This window comes from Triticum aestivum, chromosome 1D, assembly GCF_018294505.1.
Source record: "Triticum aestivum cultivar Chinese Spring chromosome 1D, IWGSC CS RefSeq v2.1, whole genome shotgun sequence".
Classification (NCBI taxonomy): domain Eukaryota; kingdom Viridiplantae; phylum Streptophyta; class Magnoliopsida; order Poales; family Poaceae; genus Triticum; species Triticum aestivum.
In genome coordinates this window covers 187,669,998-187,681,629 of record NC_057796.1, presented here as the reverse complement: position 1 = coordinate 187,681,629, position 11,632 = coordinate 187,669,998, and positions in this window count along the sequence as shown.

The following is an 11,632-nucleotide window of genomic DNA, read 5'->3' as shown; positions in this document are numbered from 1 at the left end:
CGGCGAGGAGAGAGAGGGAGCGAACAGAGAGTAACGGGCGGGGGGGTACGGGCCGTTAGGTAGTCTCCTCTTTGCCGTCCGCCACTATTTGCCGTCCGCCCTTTTGCCTCTTTGCCGTCTGCTGGCAGACGGCAAAGAGGTGGGGCTTAAGTTTTCCCCAAACGGGCGGGGGGTGGGGGCCACCTCTCTCTTTGCCGTCCGCTGGCGGACGGCAAAGAGCCCGCAGATGGCAAAGAGCTTCTGTGCCGTCTGCCACTTCTTTGCCGTCAGCTTCTGGGTAGCTGATGGCAAAGAGCTTCTTTGCCGTCAGCTAGCAGACGGCAAAGAGCTGACAGATGGCAAATTAGATGATTCTAGTAGTGGGGCACCAATATTTGCTCTGCTTATGTACATAATAGCATATATAGTCGTGTACAAATTAGATTGAAATTTCAAAAAGAAGCGCATAATTTAATGACGTTTTCAAACATACTTGGTAAAATTTAACGTTGTCAGGTCATTCATCAAAGTTCAAGAGTACCCTAAACGTGAATGCTTCTGTTTCAAAATTTCGAACGAACTTCCAAAAGAGCCTCTACTCGCCCAAAACCCTCGTGAGACCAATGTTTTCTAGAAGGAATTAATTTTCTAACTCCGACCCATGAACCCTACTGGCCCGACGTCTATAGGTCTAAACCGGGGTAGGTTTGTAAGTTCATCTAGACGCCACACAACCACCTTTGAAAAACATTCATACACTATGGCCGCCTAAACACACATTCGCTCGGCCGAAATCGCTCCCGCCCACTATTTGGGACTCTTGGGATTACCGTCCTACCCGCGACCCGCAGTAGGTCCAAAATTTAAGAGGGGGGCAAAGTTTGTACTTTCCCCAAATTTCAAACAAGCGCGTCCCATCTGTAAAAAAACAAAAACAAGCGCGTCCCAGACTGAAACATTGTTCCCCCTTAGCTCCCCCCGCCTCCCATCTGATTCCCCATTTGTACTCCGTGGGCGCCAAAACTACCTCTCCACCAGCCGCGAAACCCCGGCGTCCTCCATCCGCCACCCCATCCCACCCATCAACCGCTGCCCTCCTCCAACACGCCGGAGCCGATACCCCGACGTCATCGTCCACCGCAACCGCAACCGCAACGCCCTCCACGGCTAGTAGTTGAAACCGAGGCTGAGCTGCCTCCAGGACGCGGATGTGCACCGTACCCGAGCCTGTTCAACCATGCCATCCTGCACCTCACTGCTGCCGCTCCAACATCGCCACTGTCCACCGCACTGGAGCTGTTCCCGCTACGCCTTCCTTCGTCGCCTCGGATCTACTTCCCCTCCGCCGATAGACAGCCACCGCAACACAGTCAACAATTTGGCCATGGGTTCGTCCAAGGCTCGACCCTTCTCCAAAACATCAGTTCCCCCGGTAAAAAAGAAGAACATCGCCACAATATCAGGAGGACACAACACTGGCAACAGAACTGGTACTCCTCTTCCCTTATTTGTTCAAATCTTACGTGTTTGCTTGCATGGTATTCATCGCATGGAAGACACTAGTTGATCGCTTCTTCCTACACCTTCTTCCTGATACTAGATGTTCCTAGTAACTCGCGATGCACAAGGTTTCTCCTCATATACTATTTCACCTTAGCTGGAGGTCCATCGCCCCCTGGATTTCAATTCCTGGTTATTTGATTCGCAACTAAAGGAAGCATTACCCGGCGTAACAGGCGCTAATCTGCCTATTATGTCGGGAAGCTGCGCCTCGGTGTTTATCTTAGGGGTGTGTGGGACCTAGGAGCTGCTAGCGCCCGATCTCTAGGTCGGCCGGGCTTAAAGGGATGGACGGGGGGCGCTGCCAAGCATGGCGGTGGTGTGAGGTCGAGGCAAGGGCGGGGCGGCGGAGGCAGGGGTCTGGGCCGGTGGTCGTTGGCGGTTCGAGAAAGATCGTCAACAGTGCATGGCGGGAGGTAAACGAAGGTAATCTTCCCGTTCCTTGTAGATCGGACGGTTCATAAAAAAATCGACTGACCTGTTTATTTCAAGTTGACTGTTATTTTGATAGGACCACATGTGGTGGTGTGCTAGAGGAGTACCTGCATTTCCCAACTGTCGAATTGTGGGTTCCGGAAAACCCTTGAGGTTCGAACTCTGGGGTGCACACGAAGAACTCTCTCCCTGGTTTGCTCGCACAATGATCTCACAGCCTAGCTCGTCGAACCCACAGAACAAGAGACACAAGGGTTTATACTAGTTCGGGCCACCGTTGTGGTGTAATACCCTACTCCAGTGTGGTGTGGTGGATTGCCTCGTAGGCTGAGGATGAACAAGTACAAGGTAGGAACAGCCTCCTGAGGAGAGGTGTTCTTGAGCTCGGTGAGCTGGTGCGTTCGAGGGTGGTCTGAATGATCCGTCCCCTTCCTATGGTGGTGGCTGGTCCTATTTATAGAGGCCCTGGTCCTCTTCCCAAATGTAGGCCGGAAGGGATCCCACAACGGCAAATTTTGAAGGGAGACAACTAGTACGAGCTATCCTGACAAAAGGTGGTCTTTGCCTGCCAAAGGCTGTGGCGGTGATGCAGTTGTGGGCTCCACGATGACCTCCATTATAACACCCACGATGCGGCTATATCTCCCACGTGTCGAGGCACGACTTAGAGGCATAACCGCATTGTGGTTTTGTCGCAAGAAGGGTCTTCTTCACACAAACCTATGTAATGAACAAGAATGGGATAAAGAGTTGGCTTACAATCGCCACTTCACACAATACATAAATGAATTCATACATCATTCAAGGTACACACATAGGTCCGACTACGGAACCAAAATAAAAGAAGACAACCCAACTGCTAGATCCCCGATCGTCCCAACTGGGCTCCACTAGTGATCTACATGAAAAGAAACAACACAACGAACAAGATCTTCATCGAGCTCCCACTTGAGCTCGGTTGCGTCACCTGCACTAGTATCATCGGCACCTGCAACTGTTTTGGTAGAATCTGTGAGTCACGAGGACTCAGCAATCTCTCACCCGCGAGATCAAGACTATTTTAGCTTATAGGAAAGGATGGGGTAATGAGGTGGAGCTGCAGCAAGCACTAAGCATATATGGTGGCTAACATACGCAAATAAGAGCGAGAAGAGAAGCAACGGAACGGTCGTGAAGCTAGCAATGATCAAGAAGTGATCCTGAACTCCTACTTACGTCAAACATAACCCAAAAGCCATGTTCACTTCCCGGACTCCGCCGAAAAGAGACCATCACGGCTACACACGCGGTCGATGTATTTTAATTAAGTCGAGTGTCAAGTTCTCTACAACCGGATATTAACAAATTCCCATCTGCCACATAACCGTGGGCACGGCTTTCGAAAGATAATACCCTGCAGGGGTGTCCCAACTTATCCCATTATAAGCTCTCACGGTCAACGAAGGATAAACCTTCTCCCGGGAAGACCCAATCAGTCTCGGAATCCCGGTTTACAAGACATTTCAACAATGGTAAAACAAGACCAGCAAAGCCCGATAGGAGCTGCACATATCTCGTTCTCAGGGCACACCGGATGAGCCAGTCGTCGGGTTGGCATAGACCCTGGTTGCCCAGGGGGCGCCGGACATCGCTCAGTTTGGACCAGCACTCGAAGGAGAACTAGCCCGGGGGGGTAAATAAAGATGACCCTTGAGTCTGCAGAACCCAAGAGAAAAGGGGATAGGTGGTAGCAAATGGTAAAACCAAGGTTGGGCCTTGCTGGAGGAGTTTTATTCAAGGCGAACTATCAAGGGGGTCCCATAAATCACCCAACCGCGTAAGGAACGCAAAATCAAGGAACATAACACCGGTATGACGGAAATTAGGGCGGCAAGAGTGGAACAAAACACCAGGCATAAGGCCGAGCCTTCCACCCTTTACCAAATATATAGATGCATTAATTAAATAAGAGATATTGTGATATCCCAAAATATCCATGTTCCAACATGGAACCAACTTCAACTTCACCTGCAACTAGCAACGCTATAAGAAGGGCTGAGCAAAAGCGGTAACTTAGCCAAACAACGGTTTGCTAGGAAAGGATGGTTAGAGGCTTGACATGGCAATGTGGGAGGCATGATATAGAAAGTGGTAGGTAGCGCAGCATGGCAATAGAGCGAACAACTAGCAAAGCAAAGATATAAGTGATTTCGAGGGTATGGTCATCTTGCCTGCAAGGTTCTCAGAGTTGTCGAAAGCTTGATCCTCGTAAGCATACTCAACAGGTTCCTCGTTCACGAACTCGTCTCCCGGCTCTACCCAAAACAAGAACACAAGCAATGGAACCACAATCAATCACGGGAGATGCACAAGCAACATGATGCAATACATGAATGATATGCAAGATATGATATGCGTTGCGTATGCGTGCTCCGGAAGAAAATGATGAACAAGGCAGTAAATTGGCAAACCATGCATGCCACTGGAAAGATGAGATGATTTCGGTCGAAATCGATATAAAGATCACCGGAAACGGATGCACGGTTTGCAAATGGCAAGCAAAACAAGAATGACACGAATCTGTGATTAACAGCATGATAACACTTAGAATACATCAAGTAACGATGCTACAGCACTCCAACATAGCAACAAAGCATATGGCAGTAATCTACAGGGGATGCTTGACAAAAGATGAACACTGAGCTACGGCTAGACCACAGCACGGCAGGTTCAAACAAGCATGGCAAAAGTGCAAACGATATCAGGTTCACAGACTTAGCGAAATTACTGGACATGGCATAAACAGCATCAGGTAGCAATGTTCAGAGCAAGAAATCAACATGCTACAGGAACTTAACATAGCAAAACAAAGCATGGCATGAGTCTACTGAATGCATAGAACAAAAGTCCCTTACTGACCATAAGCCAAAAAGGATCAGAAGATATGATGGCAACCATGTAAACATAGCAAGTTTCGTTAACAGGTTTTAGACTCAGCAGAAAACAGAGCATGGCAGAAACAGTATTATGAAGGCATTTTGGTGAGCTTGATGCACTCACCACAAAGCAATGCATGACAAAACAAGCATACCTACAGCAAGATGGCATCAAGATGGACCCAAATAAATATGGCATAATGGAACAAAATGAAGAGCATCGCGAGACGAACATTTCGATATATTACACGCACGAAACGGAGCTATATGCAGAGAGTTATGATGCGATGAACAGGAGCATGTACTGTAAATATTTAGGACTTAAAGAAAAACGGGGAGGGGAAAGAGGTCAACCAGATCTGGATCGGACCGAGCTAGGGTTTGAGGATGCCGGAGTGGAGGAGGGAGACGCCGGCGGGGAGGAGGAAGAAGGGGCGCGGCGGCGCGGCAGTCGGCGAGGAGGAGCACGGCAGGCGCCGGGCGCGGTCGCCGGCGGGTGCGGCGGCAGCGGCCAGTGGCGGGGCCGGCGGAGCTCGCCGGCTCGGGCGGCGATGGCGGCGGCGGCGCGGGGCCCGGCGGGCGGAGGTGGAGGCGCGCCCGGGGGCGCGGGATCTGTGCCGGGAGGGCCTCCCGCGGGCCCTGCGGGCTGCGGCGGCGGGCGGCGAAGTGGGCGCAGGCACGGTGATGTGGCACGCTGTGATTGGCCGGTCGTGGCGGCGGGTTTTGTCCGGTGGCGGCGGACGCGTCCGGCCGCGGTGAGGGGAAGGGGACTAGGGTTTTGCACCGCGAATTTTTCGGAGGGGGAGGTGTTTTTATAGGTAGAGGGAGCTAGGAGAGTCCAAATGGAGAACGGTTTTCGCCCACACGATCGTGATCGAACGACCTAGAGCATGGAAGAGACTTAGAGGGGTTTTGGGCTGTTTGAAGTGGGGTTTTGCTGCAACACACAAAAGGACTTTGCGGTTACCCGGTTAACCGTTGGAGTACCAAACGACCTCCAAATGGCACGAAAATTGACAGGTGGTCTACCGGTGGTATACCAAGGCCACTTGGCAAACCTCGGTCCATTCCGAGAACGTTTAACACCCGCTCACGAAAAGAAACAAGAGGGGTGCGCCGGAGGAGGTGGGAGTGCCAGATTGCAAAACGGACAATGGGGAAAATGCTCGGATGCATGAGACGACACGTATGCAAACGAGATGCACATGATGACATGATATGGGATGCATGACATGAACAAAATGCAAAACGAAAAACAAAACCCGACCACGGGAGGGAATATCATAACACATAACCAAAAATGGCAAGAGTTGGAGTTACAATTATGGAAAGTTACATTCGGGGTGTTACAACACTCCACCACTACGAGAGGATCTCGTCTCGAGATCTAGGATGGCACCGGAGGGAAACGGAAGAGGAAAAGGTAAAACAATGTTGCTTCTTTGACAAACGAGTGAAACCAAAGAACCTTGAGAGGTTAAACAATCTGAAAGAAAGAATACCATGGAGATGAACGAAATGAAAACACTCCGGTTAAATGGATAAGCAAGGAAAGAAGATGATCTTGACAAAACAAGAAGATGGGTCGATTAGAGCGATCTCACAATGCCTCCGGTAGAAATGAAAGAATGCAATGAAAAGAACGGAGAATAAAACAACATGTTCTACCTTAAGTGAATTTGAGAGAGCATCCTTAAAAGAAGGATATGACGGAATTGTTGAAAAAATCAACAAAGAAAGGATATGATCTTCGTGGGCTTATGGAGACATCTCAAAACTTGAGGTGAAATTCTGCCACTAACGAAAACAATTTCTTGCTTGAGAGCAACGAAGAGATGAAAACTTCTTCACCGAGATGAGAAGGAGAAAATTGGATCATTGATGAGCACCACAATAGCAGCATTCCTTAGGGGAGGCTTTAGGTGAAACATGACACAAGATAAAACCAACGAAGAGATTGGTGGATTTAAAATATCTCATTCTTGGCAACATGGGAATCATGAAAAGTGAACTCAAATTGTCAAGAATGACATAACACCACCTCAAATGATAAGGTAGAACGAATTGCTATTCGGACTGCAAGATGAAGAAAACTTGAGCTCCTCTGAAAAGAATCTCGATGAACACTTCGAGAAGGAATTAAATCTTTGATGAACCATCATGTAGAGCCTCCATGAAGAACTCCGATAATAAAAGGATGATAGAAAGAAAGAGAAGTTGAAAACACCAGGTGAAGCCTTGCAGTGATAAGATGAAGCTTTGAAATGATATAACCGAGAAAAACTTGGAACTCCGGAAAGAAAGATGAACAAATGAAATCAAGAATTTTGATGAACCTCCGGAATAAGGGATTAATCACTTGGATGAAACAAGAATAAGAATTACAGTATGCTTAGCCTTCACCAATTTAAATTGATGACAAGCAACGGATTTGGCATACTACTTATTCTCGTAGAAAGGATTAAGATAGATATGGCGCAAACTTGGGAAGGTCTTCAACGAACCACCGGTAGGATTGGAAAGAACGAATGAATCTATATGATAACGAAGGAAGAGAAATCTTGAACGAACCACCATAAGAATTGAAAATGAACGAAGAAAAGATAAAGAAACACCGGGAAGAATTAGAAAATGAACGAAGATACTTGAAAGAATTTAGATACAAGTGAACGCAGAGATCAAGAGCTGACTAGAGGATACTTGAACGATTCACCAGTAAGATTTGGAGAACGAGAGTTGAATGTTGAGAACGAATAAATCTTCTGAAATGATGGCCTTCGGGGAATCAAACTGAAAAGACTCATGAATTGTTCCGGATGGGTATGAGAAGAATTCTCACAATCGAAAACAATTATGAGAGGATGCCATAAGCTAGAACTATGAATCTTCAAGAGAACGGTCCAAGATTTAGGAGAAATTCTTCTTTGGTCTTCAAATGTTGAGAATGATGATGAGAACTACCATGAATTGTTGAGATACTCCGGGATGAAAATTAGAAAGGTCGAACCAACGATGAAAATAATTTGGAAGATCTTAGAGAAAGACATTTGACTGATGATGACTCATTCTTACGTCAAACTTTGAAAAGAATTTGGGAATAGCTCCGGGAAAATTAGAAGAGTCACGTAAGATCCTGGGAAAAGACCTGTGGGTTAGGGCCCACTCAAAAGATACACCGTTGGAATGATTTAAAAGAGAGATCGCACTAGTTGAATTAAATGGCTTGAATGAGATAGCATCCTCAAAAGAACTTGAGTGAATTGAGAATGGAAACTTGAATCTTCTGAGATATCTTCATCACTCCGGAACAATTGAATAGCGAGAAGTGGATGATTAAGAGGTGCACCGGTACGAGAAAAATATTTGAAACAAGGAAAAAGATATGATCGACAAAGCTTGAATTTAATCCATCGGAGAAGAAAAGAACGAAGAATAATAGACTTGAAGCATCCTTAGCATCTTCATGAGAATCACCAGGTAAGAACATGGAGGAAAAGAATGAAGAGACTTCACATCAATAAAAAGGATACTTGATTAAGAAATCTGAGTCCTTGAGAAAAGGGTGGGAGGCTGGGAAAACAAAGGCAACTTGGGTCGGATGAAACGAACACCGTTGAGAAAAACTTAGAATTGATCTTGCGAATGTTGGAATGACTCGATGCACTTGAAAAGAAGCACAGCGGTTGGAAAGGAATTAACATGGCAACCTCGATGATCAAGAAGGATTAGTATTCACATAGAAATATGAGAACACCGTTTAGGGAAGGTATGGATTCAACATTTGACTTCGAAGCAACTCGAATACCACAAATAAAACAAAACAAAGGATTTGGCTTGCAGAATAAGCTGGAACAAACATATGATAGAGATTTCGTCCGAAGTTTTCGTGGTGGGGCCCACACGGGCTCGATCGTACAACACCATCATGTACAAGGCAGTGCACATGGCATACGAAGCGTCCCCGAGTCGGCATAGCCAAGGACTCTTTAAGACACTACGAGACCATTGTAAAACCAACCGTGGAAAGGCGGACCACTAGACGTCGAACCCCAATCTCATATCATGCATCTGTCGGAAAGATATCCTAGGAGCTACTTGAATTCCCACTTATAAACTCCCGAAACTATCTGGTTATGCAATCTGGTGTTGGGGATACAGGGGACACAAAATATATCACCCAAACTATCAATCCCTAGATCCAGCTGTATCCATCCGTCAACACATAACCAAGAAACCTTCGGAAATCGTGTACCTCAACCTTCGAAAAGCATCCGTTATACGAGTTATGGCAATACTCCCAAACTCCTGCCCCAGTACTGGGTGGCGTCGAGGTGATCTCACCAACAACTGCATAAAAGAGATTTCGATGTCGGCGAAACTCAGGTATTCCAGAACTGCAACGATAAAATTGTGATGACAACACCTCGGAGCTCAACTCCCCGGGACACTGCCACAACCCCTAAATGTCAGGAGGCACCAAGAACAATGTTCTCGTCACAAAACCATCGGAACGATTCTAAGATACCCGCGTGATCCTAAATTTTTTTTAGTGAAATTTGAGGAGAGAAGAGTCAAAACTTCTACGTCAGGAGGCCTCACCAGAGTGACGAAGGGACTGAGGAGTAAAAAGAATCCCACTCTCCGATATATATAATCCTAAGACTCAAAACATTTTTGTTCTAGACTCAACACCGCCAGCGATTCGATCAAGCAGGGGGCTCCTAAGTCGGGGATGGCTCTGATTACCAACTTATAACACCCACGATGCGGCTATATCTCCCACGTGTCGAGGCACGACTTAGAGGCATAACCGCATTGTGGTTTTGTCGCAAGAAGGGTCTTCTTCACACAAACCCATGTAATGAACAAGAATGGGATAAAGAGTTGGCTTACAATAGCCACTTCACACAATACATAAATGAATTCATACATCATTCAAGGTACACACATAGGTCCGACTACGGAACCAAAATAAAAGAAGACAACCAACTGCTAGATCCCCGATCGTCCCAACTGGGCTCCACTACTGATCAACATGAAAAGAAACAACACAACGAACAAGATCTTCATCGAGCTCCCACTTGAGCTCGGTTGCGTCACCTGCACTAGTATCATCGGCACCTGCAACTGTTTTGGTAGAATCTATGAGTCACGAGGACTCAGCAATCTCTCACCCACGAGATCAAGACTATTTAAGCTTATAGGAAAGGATGGGGTAATGAGGTGGAGCTGCAGCAAGCACTAAGCATATATGGTGGCTAACATACGCAAATAAGAGTGAGAAGAGAAGCAACGGAACGGTCGTGAAGCTAGCAATGATCAAGAAGTGATCCTGAACTCCTACTTACGTCATACATAACCCAAAAGCCATGTTCACTTCCCGGACTCCGCCGAAAAGAGACCATCACGGCTACACACGCGGTCGATGTATTTTAATTAAGTCAAGTGTCAAGTTCTCTACAACCGGATATTAACAGATTCCCATCTGCCACATAATCGCGGGCACGGCTTTCGAAAGATAATACCCTGCAGGGGTGTCCCAACTTAGCCCATTATAAGCTCTCACGGTCAACGAAGGATAAACCTTCTCCCGGGAAGACCCGATCAGTTTCGGAATCCCGGTTTACAAGACATTTCAACAATGGTAAAACAAGACCAGCAAAGCCGCCCGGATGTGCCGACAAATCCCGATAGGAGCTGCACATATCTCGTTCTCAGGGCACACTGGATGAGCCAGACGTCGGGTTGGCATAGACCCTGGTTGCCCAGGGGGCGCCGGACATCGCTCAGTTTGGACCAGCACTCGAAGGAGAACTGTCCCGGGGGGGTAAATAAAGATGACCCTTGAGTCTGCAGAACCCAAGGGAAAAGGGGATAGGTGGTAGCAAATGGTAAAACCAAGGTTGGGCCTTGCTGGAGGAGTTTTATTCAAGGCGAACTGTCAAGGGGGTCCCATAAATCACCCAACCGCGTAAGGAACGCAAAATCAAGGAACATAACACCGGTATGACGGAAACTAGGGCGGCAAGAGTGGAACAAAACACCAGGCATAAGGCCGAGCCTTCCACTCTTTACCAAATATAGAGATGCATTAATTAAATAAGAGATATTGTGATATCCCAAAATATCCATGTTCCAACATGGAACCAACTTCAACTTCACCTGCAACTAGCAACGCTATAAGAAGGGCTGAGCAAAAGCGGTAACTTAGCCAAACAACGGTTTGCTAGGAAAGGATGGTTAGAGGCTTCACATGGCAATGTGGGAGGCATGATATAGCAAGTGGTAGGTAGCGCAGCATGGCAATAGAGCAAACAACTAGCAAAGCAAAGATATAAGTGATTTCGAGGGTATGGTCATCTTGCCTGCAAGGTTCTCAGAGTTGTCGAAAGCTTGATCCTCGTAAGCGTACTCAACAGGTTCCTCGTTCACGAACTCGTCTCCCGGCTCTACCCAAAACAAGAACACAAGCAATGGAACCACAATCAATCACGGGAGATGCACAAGCAACATGATGCAATACATGAATGATATGCAAGATATGATAAGCGATGCGTATGCGTGCTCCGGAAGAAAATGATGAACAAGGTATTAACTTGGCAAACCAAGCATGCCACTGGAAAGATGATATGATTTCGGTCAAAATCGATATAAAGATCACCGGAAACGGATGCACGGTTTGCAAATGGCAAGCAAAACAAGAATGACACGAATCTGTGATTAACAGCATGATAACACTTAGA